The 19,783-nt window shown below is 45.5% G+C and overlaps 1 long non-coding RNA gene across 1 annotated transcript; it reads right to left on the minus strand.

Moving 5' to 3' along the window:
* Window positions 1-1,380: 1,380 nt before the first annotated feature.
* On the minus strand, window positions 1,381-11,894 carry LOC113597569 (uncharacterized). Its single transcript, XR_008290101.1, has 2 exons — window positions 11,430-11,894; window positions 1,381-11,276 (listed from the first exon to the last, which is right to left on the minus strand). It is a non-coding gene; the product is annotated as an uncharacterized LOC113597569 (long non-coding RNA).
* Between the last annotated feature and the right edge of the window lie 7,889 nt (window positions 11,895-19,783).

Raw genomic sequence — 19,783 nt, forward strand, 5'->3', positions numbered from 1 at the left:
CAGAAACAGAGCAGAGAATTCACATCTTGGAAGACATCCACAAACATGCCAGAGTCCTTTCAGCCTGGTTCACTTACCAGAAGAACAGATCAGCGTCTTGCATTATATGCCCTCCCCCACACAAATGATCAGAGGGTTCACATCCTGGGATACACTTCAACAAATATATTAGAGACCTCACAACCTGGACATGTAACCAGGAGATCACAGACCTCAAACATGTAACCCAGAGACCATAGACCTCAAACCCCACAACATATACCCACAGAGAGATCAGACACTTCACACTCTGAGAAATATGCCAACAAACAGATCGGGGGGCTCACATCTTGGGATAGACTCCAAAACACATCACAGACTATATACAAACAGATGCCCACAAACAGATCAGTGATCTCAAATCCTGCAACATAAGCTTGCAAGGTACATCAGAGACAAGACACGTTATGAAAAAAAGAGCCAGAAAAAAAGAAAAAGAAAGCAAAGCAAAGCAAAGCAAAGCAAAGCAAAGCAAAGAAAAAAGAGCCAGAAACAGATCACAGGACTAATCTCTTCTGACATATATCCATGAAGAGATAAGAGAGTTCATATACAGAGACATATACTCACAAGAGATCAAAGGATTCGGGCCAAGGGACATACACTCACAACAAGCTCTTTCAAACTTCATACCCTGGACATTCATAACTAAACACATTAAAGACCTCAGATTCTGGAGGCACCTGGGTGGCTCAGTCAGGTAAGTGCACGACTTCGGCTCAGGTCATGATCTTGCAGTTTGTGAGTTCGAGCCCTGCATCAGGCTATCTGCTGTCAGCACAGAGCCCACTTCATATCCTCTGTCTCCTTCTCTCTCTTCCCCTCCCCTGCTTATGTTCTCTCTTAGAAATAAATAAACATAAAAAAAACACAATATTTAAGAAAATAAAGACCTCAGATTCTGGCATACATACCACCATTGAAAGCAGAAAGTTCATCACCATCAGAAATATATCTGAAACACATCAGAGACCTAATAACCTAGGATGCAACCCACAAATATCATAAAGACCTCACATACTGGACGTACACCCCAAATCAGCTCAGAGACTTCACGCACACACAAACAGATCAGAGACCTCACATTCTGGGACGTACACCAACAAACATCCCAGAGACCACAAATTTGGGGACATACACCCTCAAATAGGTCAGAGACCTCACACTCTGGTTCATGCACCTGCACACAGATCAGAGACCTCTTGCCATCAGGCACACACTCACAAATAGATGGTGGAGTTCACATCCTGGGATGTGCACCAACAACCAGATGGAGACCTCCCAACCTGGGACGCTGCAGTCATTTCCTACCGCCGCTATAACAAACAAACCACTGCAATCTTAGTGTTGTAAAATAACACACATTTATTACCTTACGTTTCTACGGGTCAGAAACCCGAAAATGAGTCTTACAGAGATAAAATCAAGTTGTCAGCAGACCTGCCTTCCTCCTGGAGGCTCCAACATAGAATCCATTTCATGGCATTTTCCGGTTTTAGGGGCTGCTACATTCCCTGGTTCATGGCCCTTTCCTCCATCTTCAAAGCCAGCAGGGTTTCATTCTTCAAATCTCTCTCCGATTTTGCTTCCCTCTGATTCAGTTGTTGTAGCTCTTTCTCTGAGTCTGTTTCCATCTTTATGTCACCATCTTTGACTCAGCTTGTATCACTGTCACACTGCCATTTCCAACTCTTACCATCCTGCCTCCCACATATAAGGACTTTAATCATTATGTTAGGCCCACCTGGATAGTCCAGGATGAAATCCCAATCTCAAAGTGGTTCACTTCATTATACCTACAAAGTCCTTTTTGCCAGAAAGTTAACATAATCACAGGTTCCAGGGATTGGGACGTGGATATCATTGGGGGGGGGGGCGAGTATTCAGACATGACGTACATGGCACAGACTGATAGAGATGTGACATCCTGGGACATACACCCACAGACCAGTCAGGGAACTCACACCTCATATATACACCCACAAACAGATCAGGGACCTAACAGCCTGGAAAGTTTAGCCATAAAGAAATCATAGACTAGGCGCACCTGGCCAGCTCAGTCAGTAGAGTATGCAACCCTCGATCTCAGGGTCACGAGTTTGAGCTCCACGTTGGGCGTATAGTTTACTTAAAGATAAAAAAGAAATCACAGACTTCAAATCCTGCAACAGAAACCTACAAACAATTCAGAGGCCTCACACGCTGGGTGGTACATCCAGAAACAGATTATGGTTCTCACGTCCACTCGCGCCCAGCACATATACCGACTACCATGTCACAGTCCTCAAAGCCTGGAACATATACCCATCAAGAGTTCACATATGGCACCTGCTGTCATTCACTCCTAAACAGACCAGAAACCTCACAACCTGGGACACACACACACACACACATACACACACAGAGCTCAGACACCTCACACACTGGGATACTCACCACCAAGCAGATCAGAGACTTTATATCCTGCAATACTCAATAAGCAGATCAGAGAACTTACATCCTTGTCAAAATTCACGACCAGAGAGCACATACTGAATCACACAGGAAGAGAGAAGAGACCTCACACCATGACACACAACCACAGAGAAGTCAGAAACCTGACACTCTGGACATAAAACACACCATAAAAGAGCCAAGACTTCGCATTCTATGACACATACCCATAAACAGATCAGAAACCTCAGATCTTGGCAAAGAACCCCCTAGCAGATCAGAGAACCTACGACCTGGGACATATACTTGTAAAAAGTAAAGAAACACATTCCGGGACATATATCCATACGTGATCAGAGACCTTAAATCCTGGGAATTAGACCCATAATGAGATCAGAGACATTACATCCTGGGACGTAATGCTCCTGAAAAACTGATCAGAAATCTCACCCCCATGGACGAACACACCCAAACAGGTCAGACACTTCACATCCTGGGACATATACCCACAAACAGCTAGGGTCCTAACATCCTGAGACATATATGCACAACCATATCAGACTTTATACCCTTGGCAAACGCAAACAGATCAGAGACTCCCATTCTGGGATACGCACCCACAAAGACATTAGCAACCTCAGAACCTGAGACATACATGTATGATACACCAGAGAGCTCAAATCCTGCAGTATACACCCCAAACAGCTGAGACATCACAGGGCGGGAAATATACTCAGAAACGAAGCAAATTGGGACATATGCTCAAAAGGGAGGAAAAGAGCTCACATCTTGGGAATATACCTGCAAATAAGTAAGAGGCCTCACATCATGGGACACACACCCTCACACAGGTGAGACACCTCACGTGTTTGGAAATACACGAGGGATAGAAAGACACTTCACACTGCAGGTCTTACACCCTCGAAAAGATCAGAGATATCGCATCATGTGACATAACACTTGCAAACAGATCGGCAATGTCAAAGTGTAAGAATTAAATCCATGTGGGGTGCCCGGGTGGCTCAGTCAGCTAAGCGGCCAACTCTTGGTTTCAGCTCGGGTCGTGATCTCATGGTTTGTGAGTTTGAGCCCAGCATTAGGCTCTGAGCTGACAGTGAGGAGCCTGCTTGGGATTCTCTCTCTCTCCCTCTCTTTCTGCCCCTCCTACACTCTCTCTCTCAATAAATAAATAAATGAAATAAAAATTAAAAATTAAAAAATTAAAAAATAAAACTTAAAAAAAAAAGAATTAAATCCACGAACTTATCAGAGATCTCACACCCAGGGATATATAACCACAAATAGATCAAAGACCTTACACTTTCTATATACACCCATCTGAGAGACCTCACATACTGGGATATACAGTGATAAAAATACGTACACGTCATATCCCAGCAAATAACCCCCAAACAGAACAGACCATGGGATATAACCCCCCAAAACCTCACACACTGAGACATACACCCATAAACAAATAAGAGATCTTACACCCACGTTCATATAAACACAGACATATCAGAGAGCTCATGCCTTTGGCATACACCCATGAGAGACATTTCACACATTGATAATTATAGTGATAAGCATATCACAGACCTCAAATCCTAGGGTTTACATGCACAAACATTAGTGACCTCACACTCTGGGACATACACCCACAAACATATCAGAGATCTCCCATTCTGATGAATATACCCACAAAGAGATCAGAGACCTCACAACTGGGGCATACTTGCAGAAACAATACAGATACATAATATTCTTGGACGTAGAGCCACACACACAACACGGACAAGGCCTCTGGGAATTACAACCACAGGGATGAAGGACCTCAAACTCCTGATACATTTATGAAAAGATCAGAGACATATTAGAGGCTTCTTACTCTGGAACATACACCTGGAAACAGATCAGGGACCTCATACACTGGGAAATACACACACAAATGGATTTTGACATATACCAGTGAAGGCAGACTCGCGTACTAGCAGTATATAACAACAAGAAGATCAGAGACCTCACATCCTGGAATATACATCAATAAAGAGCTCAGAGATTTCAAACTATGGAACATACACACCCAAAGAGATCAGAGACCTATATGCTAGGTCATATAGCCACAACCATACTTGAGAACTCACATTATGTGAAATTCCCCAACCCCGGACAGCTCAGAGGCCTCATTCCCTGGGAGGTACCAACACAAAAGTACCAGAGAACTCGTACCTTTGATCTACACCCATGAAGAGAGACCTCACATATTGGGACACACACAGGGACAGACAGCTCTGAGACCTCATGTTCTGGAACATATGCTCACAAATAGATCATAGATTTCCTTTTCTGGGACACACACCCACAAAGAGTTCAGGGAACTTATATCTTGGGAACTATACTCACAAACATTTTAGATATATCACACTCAGAGACATACACCCACAAACACAGCAGGCCTCACACCCTGGGACATACACCCTCAGACAGACAATCCTTATCATCCTGCAACATACACCCAACAAATGGACCAGAGTGCCCTGAGAGAACATAACCAAAACATAACCAAAAAAGCTCAGAAACATACCGACCAGGAAAATATATCCACAAAGACCTCAGAGACCTCATCTATTGGGACATATACCCACAAACATGACAGAGAGCTCACCCGTTGGCATATATACCCACAGAGACCAGAGATCTAACATCCGGGGACATAAAACTAAAAACAGATTAGAGACCTCCTACCCTTGACGTGCATCCAGAAGAGAGACCTCACATCCTGAGACATACAATGACAAACAGATCAGAGACCTCATACCCTGGGACATATACCCCTAGGTGGATCAGAAACCTTTACACCATTAGACCATATACCCACGAGCATAGCAGAAACCTCACACCCAGGACATACACATCTGAACAGATTAGAGAACTAACACCATGGAATATACACCCGCAAACAAATAAAAAATTCTCATGCTGGGAAACACACACCCAAACAGATCAGAGACCTTATGATCTTGTGCACACACACTCAAGGAGTTCAGTTACCTCACACGCTGCCACATACACCCATGAACAGAGACCTCATATACTACAACACAGAGCCACAGCCATGTCCGGGACCCCACACATTTGGGACACACACCCATAAACAACTCAGGAACTTTACATACTGGGACACACACCCAGAAATAGTTCAGAGAGCTGACAACCTGAAACACAGGCTCCGCCTGCCCTCAAAACCAGAAATATCAATATCTGGACATCGACTCTCAAACACAGCAAGGACTTCATATCTAGGGACTCAGGGGCCCAAACTGTTTGAACACCTGGATGCAGATTCCAGTCACCTCGGTGATGTCTCTTCCTGGGACTTAAAACTCCATACACCTAAAAGAACAAACAAAACCTACATACAGTCCTCCAAAGCGTTCACGGCTGTGAAACCAGAGATACAGACTCCCAAATACCTCAAAGATCTCACACCCAGAACACAGACTGCAAAGGAGCTCAGAGACTTCAAGTTCTGGACTCAAGTACAAAGTTATCTTAGAGACATCATACCCTGGGATTAAAGGATCCCAAACAGTTATGATCATGTCCTGGACATGAACCAGAAACAGCCCAGAATCCCCATGCTTTCAGACACAGATCCCCAAATAGTTCAGAGGCCTAAAAACCCTGAGAGAGACCCTAAAGAGATCAGAGACCTAAAAATGTGCAACATGGAGTGTCCCCAACACCCAGATATGGATATAGGCCACAAAAAGCTCAGAAATCTCAAACCCTAGACAGAGACCCTCAGAGAGCTCAGAAACGCCACAAATGAACCCAAAACTTAGCAGCTTGAAACAACAGCAAACACTAATCATCTCACACAGTTTGGGGGAGCTGGGAATTCAGGAGCAGCTTAGCTGCATGGCTCTGGCTTTGGGTCTCTCAGGCTGCAGTCATTGGAAGGCTTGAGTGGGGCCGGAAGCGCTGCTTCCAAGCTGGATCACTCACATTGCTGGCAATTTGGTGATGGCTTTGGGCTGGGGGACCTCAGTTCTCTGGTAAGTAGATCTCTCCATGCAGCTGCTTGAGTGTCCTTGCGACAGGATGGCTGGCTTCCACTAGAGGGCGTGATCCAAGAAAGAGCAAGACAGAAGCCAAATGCCTTAAAAATTTCCTCTATGTAAGCCCTGCTTTGCTGTATCCCACAAACTTGGTAAGTTTTATTTTCATTTTCATTTAGTTCAAACTATATTTTTTAACTTCTGACTTCTTTGACTCACCGAGGCCCTGCGCCCTCCCCCAAAGCCTCTCTCTAGAGCTCAAACCCTGTCTCTTGCATAAAAGGACAAACCTGTCTCTCTTATAACAGGATTTACAGTTTTCACAAGAAAAACAGTGTTTTTTCTCACTGTTTTCTCACTGCGCACCCTATTATGTATGTTCTCAAAGGTTCAGCTGAAGGCAAACTATGGGTTTACCAGAGATGGAAACACAATTCTAGAGAATATTTACTCTTTATTGAACCCAACGCACATTTATATTAAGCAATATGTGCACATGACTCCCATGGTCCAACTGAGACCGTCTCACACACACACTGGCCCCCTGGCCAGAGATAGCATTTACCTGTACCTCACCCCTTTCCCCAACCCTGAATTTTGCTTTCAGAAGGGATGCGTAATTAGGGGAGAAGGGGCTGAAATCAGGAGAGTCCATTTGTACTCAGAGCAGTCTTGCAAAACCTCCAAAACACTGGACTCCCCTTCTATCCAACCAGGACTTGGGGGTTCCAGGCTCTGAAACAGGTTCTACCAGGCCCCAAACACCCATGTGTCCTGGATGTGGACAAGGCCTGAGGGGAAATAGACTCCAACATCCATCTGAACAATCCATCCCAAGACAGGGCTCTCCACTCTGGGGCTGGTGCGAGGAGACACAACAAACACCTTCCCACAACATAATCTCCACAAATGGGATCAAGGGAGACTCTGTGACCTCCAGAACAAAGGGCAAGACAGAGGTTCTGAAGGAAGTGGCCACCTGTATTTCCTGGTCTAGACAAGGAAGCTGGGGTGGCTGTGAATTCATGCGGAGCACTTCACTACCAATCACACAACCCCCATTTCTCACAGCCTTTCTGAACTGGCGTATAGCCAGGATGGTGTTGTGGGGTGGGGGGGGGGAGGGTGGTGCGTGTGTGCATGTGCGCACATGCACCACAAATACCTCATGTCCTAATTCTGGCAGAGATCACTCATTCCTTATACAGCACCCCAAAGAGCTCAGGGCTTTCAAACATTGGGACAGAGACTTTAACACAGATGAGTGACTTCATATCCTGAGGAATAGACCCAAACACATCTCAGAGAATGCAAACTTGAGACAGAGACTCCCAAACTGCTCAAACACTTCATACCCTGTACCAGTGGCTCTCCACCAGAGGCAATTTGCCCCCCAGAGTACATGTGGTAATACCTGAGAACATTTTTGGTTGTCACAGCTGGGAGGGGAGAGATGCTACTGGCATCTAGTGGGTAGAGATCAGGGATGCCACCTTTAGCCAAAGACCCCCCGGGAACATACCTATAATTGAACAAGTAGGGTTCATTATGCATTTCAGTGAGGGAGAACGCACACCATGGGAGCCAAGAGACGTCTTAGTAAGAGGGTATCTGAAAGAACCAATCAGGGGTGCCTGGCTGGCTGAGTCAGAAGAGCATGCGACTCTTCATCTCAGGGTCATGAGTTCAAAGCCCTATGTTGGGCATAGAGCTTACTAAAAAAATTAAAAAGTATTTAAAAAAAAAACAAAACAAAGAGGGGTGCCTGGGTGGCTCAGTCAGTTGAGCATCTGACTTTGGCTCAGGTCATGATCTCATTGTCTGTGAGTTCGAGCCCCACGTCGGGCTCTGTGCTGACAGCTCAGAGCCTGAAGCCTGTTTCAGATTCTGTGTCCCCCTCTCTCTCTGTCCCACCCCTGCTTGTGCTCTGTCTCTCTCTGTCTTTCAAAAATTAATAAACATTAAAAAATAAAAAAAACAATAAACAAAGAACCAGGGGTGCCTGGGTGGCACAGTCATTTAAGCCTCCAACTTGGGCTCAGGTCATGATCTCATGGTTCGTGGGTTTGAGCCCCATGTGGGGCTCTATGCTGACAGCTCAAAGCCTGGACCCTGCTTTGGATTTTGTGTCTCCCCCTCTCTCTGCTCCTCCCCCACTCATGCTCTGTCTATGTCTCTCAAAAATAAATAAACATTAAAAAATTTTTTTAAAAAAAGAAAGAACCAGTTATAGGATCAGGACTTCAGTTGAGTGGTTTTGGTAGAAGATCGAAAGAAGTGGGGCTCACTCTAGATTGGACACTGTCAGAAAGTGAGAGCAATTTGATGACTAGGTATCTCAATAAATCTTATCTACAGCGAGGGCAGACTAGAGTAAGGATAAAGTGGAAATCGGTAAAGAAGCAGCAGTCATTCGTTTTAACCAAGAGAGGGGGATGTTTGGTATCTGGGGAGGTGGCACAATGACCAGTTTTTGTCTGTGCTTAGACAACATTATAAAGTAGCTTTGCTTTGTCTCGTTTTATCACGGTCTCAGAATAACCTTGGTCTCAGAGTATTCTTGAGACTGTTTATATCTAACAGGAGAATAACATGGCCTAGCTGGGAGTACCAAGACAACATTGGATGTTGGGGACTGCTCCCTCCTTCCCTCCCTCTTTCCTTTCTTTCTCATGGTAAACATCTTTTATGATTGAATTATGCCCCCCCACACACCTCAAATTCGTATGTTGAAGTCCTAACCCTTAGGGCCTCAGATTGTGGCCTTATTTGGAAAGAGGGTCGCTGCAGATGTGAAATGAGGTCGTATTCCTGGAGTAGGGTGGGCCCCTGATCCAATATGACTGGTGTGTTTATAAAAAAGGGAAATTCGGACACACACACACACACACACACACACACACACGGAACACCATGTGAAGATAAAGGAAGAAACTGGGCTGATACAGCGGAAGCCAAGGAATGTCAAAGACTGCCAGCAAACTACCAGAAGCTAGGAGAGAGGCATGAACAGATTGTTGTTCTCAGCCCTCAGAAGGAAACAAACCTGCTGACACCAGGATCTCAGACTTCCAGCTTCCAGAACTATGAGAAAATAAATTTCTGTTGCTTAAGCCCCCCAGTTTGTGGTACCTTTTTTTTTTTAATAGCCCTAGCAAACTAGTACGACATCCCACAATGCCCTCCATAACAAAGAATTTTCCAGTCCAAAATGTCAATAGTGCTGAGGTTGAGAAATCCTGCCCTGGACACAGAATCCGAAAGTATTGACTGACCTCATAATCTCTGACAGAGACCAATAAAAACCAGCTGGGAGTACACATAGCTTTTTTTTTTTCACATAGCTTTGAACTTAGACTACCAAAGTACTCAGAGAACCAGGCACCTGGGTGGCTCAGTTGGTTAAGCGTCCGACTTTGGCTCAGGTCATGATCTCAGGGTCATGGGATCGAGCCCCATGTTGGACTCCATGCTGAGCATGGAGCCTGCTTGAGATTCTCTCTCCCTCTCCCTCTGCACTTCCCCGGCTCATGTGCTCACACTTGCTGTCTGTATCCAAAAAAAAAAAAAAAAAAAAAGAGTGCTCAGAGACCTCACACCCTGAACACGAAAGCCCAAAACAGCTCAGAGAGGATATGCCCTGAAGAGACCCTAACAGATCAAAGATACCATTCTCTGAGACAGAAACCCCCAAGGAAGTGAGAGACCCAGCATCTAGAAACATACACCAAATTCAGAGGCATCACAGCATGGGACACAGAACCCAAGAGAGCGCTGGGTCCAAAATGGACAGATATTTCACACCGTGGTCACAGACAGAAAACAGGTGAGCAACAGTTCATGAACAATAGTATTCATTTCCTGTTTTTAAGCTCGCACTGTGGTTATGTAAGTCCTTTACACTAGGGGAAGCAGGGTGAAGGGTATACAGGAACTCTCTGCACTATTTGTGCAATTTTCTCTAAGTCTAAAATGATTTTAAAATAATTTTTCAAAAAGATTAAAGGATGTAAAAGGGAATTTGTAAAACTTAAGAAACACATCTTGCCAACAAGCTCAGAAAACAGTATTAAGCCCCAACAGTAGTCAGAGAAATGCCAACAAAACACAATGAAATTCCATTTTAAGAGAAAAAAAAACCCCCTGCACATCCTGATACAAAGATCCCCAAACAGCTTAGAGACTTCTCACCCTGAGACAGAGCCCCACAAACACCTGGAAGACCTAAATCTCTGTGACACAGACTTCCAAGCTGCATGTAGCATGTAAGAGCTACCTTAGGATGAGTTGACTGGCTTGAGAACCACTTTCCTTCTACTTACCTACACTCAGCCAAACACCTCCCCTGCCTCATGCCTAAAATCCCATCATTAAAAAGTTTATCATTCAGTTACATCTTGCCCTTTTCAAAATTCCCCTTTAAATGCCACACACTTCTCCATCCCAGAGCATGAAATCATGCAGTTATGATGCATTTATGGCCCACCCCCTCTCCCTACTCCCCTACACACACACACACACACACACACTCCTCCACACACCCTTACTCAGGCCTGGTCCAGAGGGGGCAGGGAGCCTCCAAGTCATCCTCTCTGGGGGGAGGAGGAGATGTTTTAGAGTAGAATCATGAGATCACCTTGAACCTTCTCTGCAGAACTCGGACCTGCAGGTAGCCTGAAATACAGCTGTCAGGAACCCCAGTGAAGAATTTTTCTCAGTGCTGCTGTGAACAGTGAGTGGGTCCTGAAATCAATATAATGGGACACAATAAGCATTGTTTTAAAAAGAGAACAAGTAGAAGAGAATAGAAAAGGTTACCCGACACATTCTGTGCTAGCCAATAATGCCAACTTCTTTACAGGTGCGCAAACTGAAGTTCCCAGGCGGGATTCGAACCTATGGTCTCCCGTAGCCAAAGCCCTGCCTCTGCAACCGCGAACGCCAACGCAGGGGCCATAGCGCCTGCGCCAAGTCAGCAGCCAATAGCAGCACGGAGCCAGACGACCCGCTCGTAGCCTATAAGTGATTCCCGAAAACCTCGGTACCCTGGAAGAGCTTGGGTGGGCGATCTTGCGGTGGCCAATCAGCACTCAGTGCAGGGCTTGATCCCGCCCTTCTCATAGCGGAGCCAATCATTGCTCCGCAGCCTTCTACCCCACCCCACCCCTGCTGTTGATTCGAGTCTTCAGAGCCAACCAGACGTAAGATCCTGGTGGGAGGTGGCTTCCGGATGGGTGGAGGTTTTAGGCTGAGGGTGGGGTCCACCATCGCCCTCACTGAGGCTCAGGTCGGTGAGGGCAGCGCCGTGGTCTTCTCGTTTTGGAGCCGAGCCGATGCACGCGCAAAACGAAGAGACCTTTCGTGTCCCTACATACATAGTGGTTTCTTCCAAAATACACGACACCCTCCCCCCCACCCGTGGTACCTCCCAGAGCAGACCGTTCCATTTCCATGTGGCACAATGGTATGCCCCAGAGCTGCACTGTCTGGTTAACTCTTCATTCCCACCTTTCAAGCTCTTTTATGTGTGCGGCCCGTGAAGGGCAGTTTCATGTTAATGTCCCAGGAGTCAGTCAATCTTCAGTTCACTCCAACACAACTAAATAGACTCGGAAGTCTTCCTCCCCCTGCACACGTTCCATTCCGTGCTCCCCCTCATATCCCACAATGGACCGTCCCAGCCCCATCCTCAGATGATTTAGCTGAATGCGACTCCGTGGTGTTCCCCCCCCCCCCTCCCCGCTGCGGAGTTCTGGCGCATAAAGAGGTACTCAAATTCTGATGCCACTGATAGAAGTGTGAATTCGTGTGGCAGCATCTATCAAAATAAAAGTGGATATCCCTCTCCACTAGTATCACCATCGTGCATGTGGTGGTGTCTCTACACGCACTTAAAACCGCCCTGCACACAGTAGGTACTCAAAAGGGAGTAAAATATTGCTGAATAAATAACTTATTGGACCTGGCAATTCCACTTTAAATATGTGTTCTAAGGAAATACACATGGCGCCGGTCAGTGTGCACAAGGAGGAGCGGACGCCTGGGTGACTCAGTTTCCACTCAGGTCATGATCTCAAGGTTGGTGGGTTCAAGCCCTGCGACGGGCTCTGAGCTGGCAGCATGGAGCCTGTTTGGAATCCTCTCTCTCCCTCTCTCTCTCTGTCCCTCCCCTTCTTTCTCTCTCTCAAAATAAATAAATTAATTAAAAAAATAAAAAGAATGGGAGCAGCAAACAACTAGAGGAAAAAGGGTAAATTAATCAAGGTGATTCATGCTATAGCATGGAGTACCAGCCGACTGTGAAACAGAATGAGACCTTGTCCCTGGAAGCATATCCCAGGTGGCTCAGGGACGTCATATCATTGAACGCAGAGCACAGGAAAGCTTGGAGACCTCACACCACGGGACACAGAGCCCAAAACAGTTCAGGGGTCTCACACTGTGGACACAGACCACAAAATAGCCTAGAGACCTCACACTCTGGCCAAAGGCTGGCAAAAACAAACAAACCAACAAACAAAAAAACAAGCAAAAAACCCCCCAAGAACTCATGTAACAAGACATAGATAATCAGTTATTTTATAAATCTCGTCCTCTGGCTACAGACTACTACAAACATCGCAGAAACCTCATGCCCTAGGACACTAAAGCACCCCAGGGACCTTCCACACTAAGACACAAACCCCAAATAGGTTACATACCTTATACCATGGACAGAGTAATCCCCCAAACAGCTCAGCGATGTCCCCACCGGGGATCTACATAAAACATCCAGGCAAAAACCTCGTACCCTTGACACAGATCACAAAACAATTCAGAGGCCTGGACACAGAATGAGGGCGACACACCTGTATGTGCTCAAGGGACTGTCCAAAGGACATACTGTTAATGAGGGAGGAGCAGGTGGGGAAAAGAATGCTCAAAGACATAAGAGGAGCATCGAAAAGTCTTCTTTAAAATTTTTTTTTAAGTTTATTTTGAGAGAGAGAGAGAGAGCATGAGTGGGGTAGAGGCAGAGAGAAAGGCAGAGAGAATTTCAAGCAGGCTCCATGCTGACACAGCACAGAGCCCGATTCGGGGCTTGAACTCTTGAACTGTGAGAGCGTGACCTGAGCCGAAATCAAGAATTAGATGCTTAACTGACTGAGCCACTCAGGAACCCCAGCCCTGAAGAATATTCTGAGACCTCACACCCAAACAGCTCAAAGAGCTCTGACATAAACCATGTGACCCACTCCCTGGCATAGTGACCCCAAACAGCTCAGAATGTGACACTCTGCACATAAATTCCCAAACAACTCAGGAACTTCCAACCCCAGGACAAGACACAGAACCAAAAAATAACACAGTGACCTCAGACTCTGGAAGCATCTCTAAACGGCTTCTGTGACTTTACAGTCAAGAACACAGACATTCAAAAAATCAGAGACTCCACACCCTGGAAGAAAGGTTCCAAAACAGTGCAGACTTAACACCCTGTAACAAAGGCCCCCAAATATCTCAGACACGCCAAAATCTGCGACATGGAGTTCACAACAATAGAGACATCATACCTTGGATGCAGATGTGGTATGTGCAGATGTGGAAACATTTCAGACCTTACAACCTGGCACACAGTTTAAACAAATAAATAGATCAAAGACTGCAGACTCTAGAAACAAACCCCAGATAGCCTAAGAGACTTCATGCTCAGAGACTCAGGGCGCCTGGGTGGCTCAGTTGGTTAAGCGTCGGACTTCAGCTCAGGTCATGATCTCACGGTTCATGAGTTCGAGCCCCACGTTGGGCTCTCTGCTGTCATTGTGGAGCCCGCTTTGGATCCTCTGTTTCCCTCTCTCTGCCCCACCCTGCTTGCTCTCTCTCTCTCTCTCTCTCTCTCAAAATAAATAAACATAAAAAAAAGAACACAGAGACTCAAGAACACAGACAACTCACACCTTGGAAAAGAGACACTGCTACAGCTAAGTGACCTTGCTGCCTGGAAATAGACCCTAATAAATAAGACACATCCCCTTCTGGAACTGAGATCACCAAAAAGATCAGAAAATCTCTGCCTGGAAACAAACCCCAAATTACTCAAAAACTTCACGTGAATGGAACTCGGGATCCACATGAGTTGGGACCACTTGCACGCTAAGGCCAAGAACCCCAAACGACTCAGAGATCTTCAGACACAGATACCCAACACCCCATAGACTTTACACACTAGGCACAGACCTCTAAAACATTTCAGATATCACACACTATGGGACATGGACCCCCCGAGAGAATAGAGACATCATACCTTGTGATACATCCCCATAAATAATTCTGGAAATGGACACCAAATAAGGCAGGGACATCACAGTCGAGAAAGTAATCCCTAAGGGTGCCTGGGTGGCTCAATCAGTTAAGTGTCTGACTCTTGATTTCAGCTCAGGTCATGATCTCACCGATTGTGGGATCGAGCTCTGCATCGGGCTCTGAGTTGACAGTGCAGAGCCTGGAGCCTGCTTTGGATTCTGTGTCTCCCTTTCTCTCTCTCTGCCCCTGCCCTGCTCATGCTCATGCTCTGTCTCTGTCTCTGTCTCTCTCTCAAAAATAAATAAACATTAAAAAATTTTTTTATTAAAAAAAGTAATCCCTAATAGTACAGAGACACCACACCCTGGGACTGACATTTCTGAAAGGAAGAGAGATTTCACATTCCAAATGGCTCAAGGATATCACCTCATGGAACTCAGAATCCAAAGAGCTCAGATACCTCAGAACCCATAACAGAAAGTCTGAAATGGCTCTGGGGACTTCTATCCCGGACATAGACCCCGAATAGCTGAGAGATCTCACAGGTCAGGACACAGACCCTGAAACACCTTAATGGCATCGCATCATGGTATACACACTCAAAAGTACTTCAGAAACCTCAGACTCTGGAAATATATCCAGAAATAAATAAAAGACCTCATTCTTGTAACTGATACCCACACAAATGGCAAAGGCCTCACCCCTGGAAACACCTGCCAAATGTCTCCAAGATCTCATATAATGAGATTTAGACCCGCAATAGCTAGGGGTCTCACACCCTTGATAGAGACCCCCACAAAATTCATAAACCTTAAAACCTGGACCCATCCCCAAAGAGTTTAAAAACCTCACATGCTGGGACAAAGACACCCCAACAGCTTAGAAAACTTTCATTGAGATGGGGAGAAATACAAACACCTCAGCAATCTCATTCTGTGGTACCAGACTCCAAGGCTACAAAAACTTCACATCCTTGGACACAGAACATAAAATAATCCCTAAGCCTCATGCACTGAACACAGATTCCCAAGGAGCTCAGAGACCTTCTAGGCTGGGACAATGGCCCAGAACCACTACAGACACCTCACACCCTGAGACACAGTGTCCCAAAGAGCTCAGAAATTCAGAAATCTCAGACTTGGAGCACAGCACAAAACAATTCTGAGGCTTTCAGCTTTGGACACTGACTGTTTCAGACCCCCCCACCTCCCCCACAATTCCTGCCCAACCTCACAGACCCTGTGAGAACAGAAAAAACCCCAAACAGAGAGATCTCACATCTTGTCACCCAGACCCCTAATACCTCAGAGACCTTCATAACCGGACACGTACCCAAAATATCTCTGACAATTCTCATCCTAGAATGCACACCCCCAAACGGCTCAAAAATTCACCCTGGGGCATGAAAAGCGAGTACCTCAGTGATCTTATCTCCTGAAAGCTGACCAAAACAACTCAGAAGATGTGACACTCTGGACACAAACCCCCAGACAGCTCAGATGTCTCATGCTCTGGAGCCCAGATCCAGGAACAGACAGTGATCTCACACAGTCGCACAGACAGCTGCATAGCTCAGAGACCCCACTCCCTGGAAACAGAGGTCAGAGACAGCATACCCTTGACAGTGAGTGTCCATAGGAACAGAGTTCTTCGCACCTGGAAACATATCCTGAATGGCTCAGCATTCCCATCAGGTGGCACAGAATCCAAAGCAGCATAGAGGCTTAACACCCTGGACACACGGCAGAAAACAGTTCAGAAATCCCATGCCATGAACATAGACGCCATTGAGCTCATAGGTCTCATGTGGTGGGACCCAGATCCAGAAAAAACAAAAACAAACTCTCAGAGGTATCCAACTATGGGGTACAGACACCAAAAATAATCCTTGCGTCCTGCAAACAGCCACCAGTTACGCAGAGTTCAGATGCCTCACACCCAGGACACAGACCACAAAATTATTCAGAAACTCTTACATTGGTAACAGATTTTGAACAGGGTCCTAAATAGCCCATGAACTACATAGAAACTAATTAGCAAAGAAACCTCCTACTTGAAGGGCGCCTGGGTGGCTCAGTCGGTTGAGCGTCCCGGCTTCAGCTCAGGTCATGACCTCGCAGTTCCCGAGTTTGAGCCCCGTGTCAGGGTGTCTCCTGTCAGCACGGAGCTGCTTCGGATCCTCTGTAGCCCTCTCTCTCTGCCCCTCTCCTGATTGTGCTTACTCTTTCTCTCTCTCTCTCTCTCAAAAAATAAATAAATGCTAAAAAAAAAAAAAAAGAAATCTCCTACTTGAGACACAAACATGATAAATGTCTGAGACCTCCTACCCTAGGAACAGACAACTAATAGGTGATAGGCATCACACACTCATACAGGAACCACCAAAGATATTAAAGACCTCACACCTTGTAACACACCCCAGATGACACAGGGATTGCATGGCATGGAACACAGGCCCAGAAGAACTCAGACACCTCATACCCTTAAGACAGCTCAGGTCCCCAAATGGCTAAGAGACCTCACTCCCTGGACACAGACTAAAATAATAATATAAATCTTTGTACAATGGAGAAGCACAATCCAGAGAAACTCAGGAACCTCATATGTTAGGACATAGACATGGAACCACCTCCAAGAGATCACACTGTGGAACACAGCCAGAGACATAGTAATTCCAAACCCCTGAGACCTCACATGTTGGGACAGAGCCCTCACCCCTGACACCTCAGAGACCTCACACTCTGGGACAAAATCCTACACACAGTTCAAATACCTCAAACTCTTGAGAAAAAAAAATTGCTTACAAATTTCAAGATCACATACCCTGGACGCACATCCCAAAAGAGCTCAGATGCCACGTACAAGAAGGCACAGAGCCAGTAAATGTGTGTACCCTCACAGCCTGGTACATGTGATCTCCGAAATGTCATACTCCAACCCTGGGAACACTTCAAGTGATCTCATTCACTGGGATAGCAACCACAAAGCATCCCAGAGACTTCACACCCTGGACACGGACCTCTATAGTTCAGATACATCACACTCCAGATCTACATATACCCCCAGAGACCTTATAACCTGATGCACAAAGCCCAAATCTTCCAGAGACCACATATCCTGTGCCATAAGTTGATGAACAGCCTAGATAACTAATACTCTGATTAATCACACAGCCCTGAGTTAATCAGAGACACCAGCCCTGGAAGTGAGATTTTCCCAAAAGAACAGAAACATCATGCCTAAAAGCATACCCCAAGTAGTTCAGGAACCTCACACCATGCAAGACAGATGCCAAAACAGTTATGAGAATTTACGTCCTAAGACTCAAACACCAAAACAGCGCGGAGACTTCACGCACAGTTACCTAACCTACAAACACCTTAGAGATCTCATTCCTTGGGATCCTGGCTCATAAATGGCTCAGAAACTACAGAAACAATACCTTACCAAGTCAAAAACATCGTATCTTGGGACTGATACCCAAAAGGAACAGAGGCTTCACACCTGGAAATATACCCAAAACAACCTAGAGACATCGTGTCATGGGACACAGAAATCAAAGGTCCTCAGAGACCTCATCCATGGGACACACACACACACACACACGCACACACAGAGTTCAGAGTTCTCAAATTCTCTGTCACAGGTGCCCAAATATTTAAAATAAATCTAAATTCAGATAAAACCCCCAAAGAGCTGAGAGACCACATATCTTGGGGAATGATCTTCAAACAGTATAAGGATCTCACACCCAAGTTGCTTGGCTGGCTCAGTCAGTACAGCATGTGACCCTTGGTCTTGAGGTTAAGTCCGAGCCCCACATTGGGTATAGAGATTACTTAAAAATAAAATCTTAAAAAAAAGAGGATCTCCCACCCAGAACCACAATACCCAACTATACTTTGAATAGTGTGGGTAGGGATGGGGGGAACCTGGGGATTTTTTTCTTCTTTCTCTCCTAACCTCATCCTAATGGTGGTGCCAGTTCAGAACTATTATGGCAGCAGTGTAGGCAACTAAATCTCCAAGAGAAATGATAACATTCTTGCCAGAGGACCCAAGAAAACAGGCCCCTGAAGGCTGGAGAATACGGGGGGGAATTCCACAGAGGAGAGAGTTGGAGAAAGGAGTCCCCTAATTCTGTGCATAAACGGACACAGGTCTGAGGCTCACTCCTGAGCTGTGCATATATGAGCAGACCCAAAAGGATAGCAGTGGCTTTGAAAAGGGAATGGACCTCTGGGGTACCTGAGTGGCTCAGTCAGTTGAGTGTCCGACTTCAGCCCAGGTCATGATCTCACAGTTCCTGAGTTTGAGCCCTGCATTGGGCTCTGTGCTGACAGCCTGTTTTGGGTTCTGTCTACCCCTCTCTCTGCCCCTCCCCTGCTCATGCTCTGTCTTTCTCTCTCAAAAATAAAAAAAAGTTTAAAAAAAATTTTTTAAGAAAATGGACCAGACCTCAAAACTACTGTCCACAGGAGGTGAAGCAAAATTTGTGGTTTGAACCTAAACAAATTGATTGCCTAATAAAACAAATAAATTATTATTTTCGGAAACTTAACAATAGCTAGAGTCTAAGGAACAGAGCATTCAAAGTGTTCAGGGTAAAACCTAAAGTTACTATACATACAAAGAACCAGGAAAATGGAATTCTCAAGAGAATTCTCAAGGGAGGAGACAACAGATACTAACATAAAATGACTCCATGTTAGAATTTTCAACGTCTTTTTAGAAGACTGGAAAAAACTATGCCAATCATATTTCATGAAACAAAGGTAAACGCAACTAAAAGGAACAGTAAGATAGATGTTTTCAGCAGAAAAATATAATTAAAAACTATAGAGTTTTAAATACTCTTTAGAGTATATAAAGACAATAGAGAAACTATCAAAAAGAACCAGTTGGTGGGGTGTCTGGCTGGCTCAGTCGGTGGAGCATGCAACTCATGAATCAGGGTTGTGGGTTCA

The sequence above is a fragment of the Acinonyx jubatus genome, chromosome X (genome assembly GCF_027475565.1).
Source record: "Acinonyx jubatus isolate Ajub_Pintada_27869175 chromosome X, VMU_Ajub_asm_v1.0, whole genome shotgun sequence".
Taxonomy (NCBI): domain Eukaryota; kingdom Metazoa; phylum Chordata; class Mammalia; order Carnivora; family Felidae; genus Acinonyx; species Acinonyx jubatus.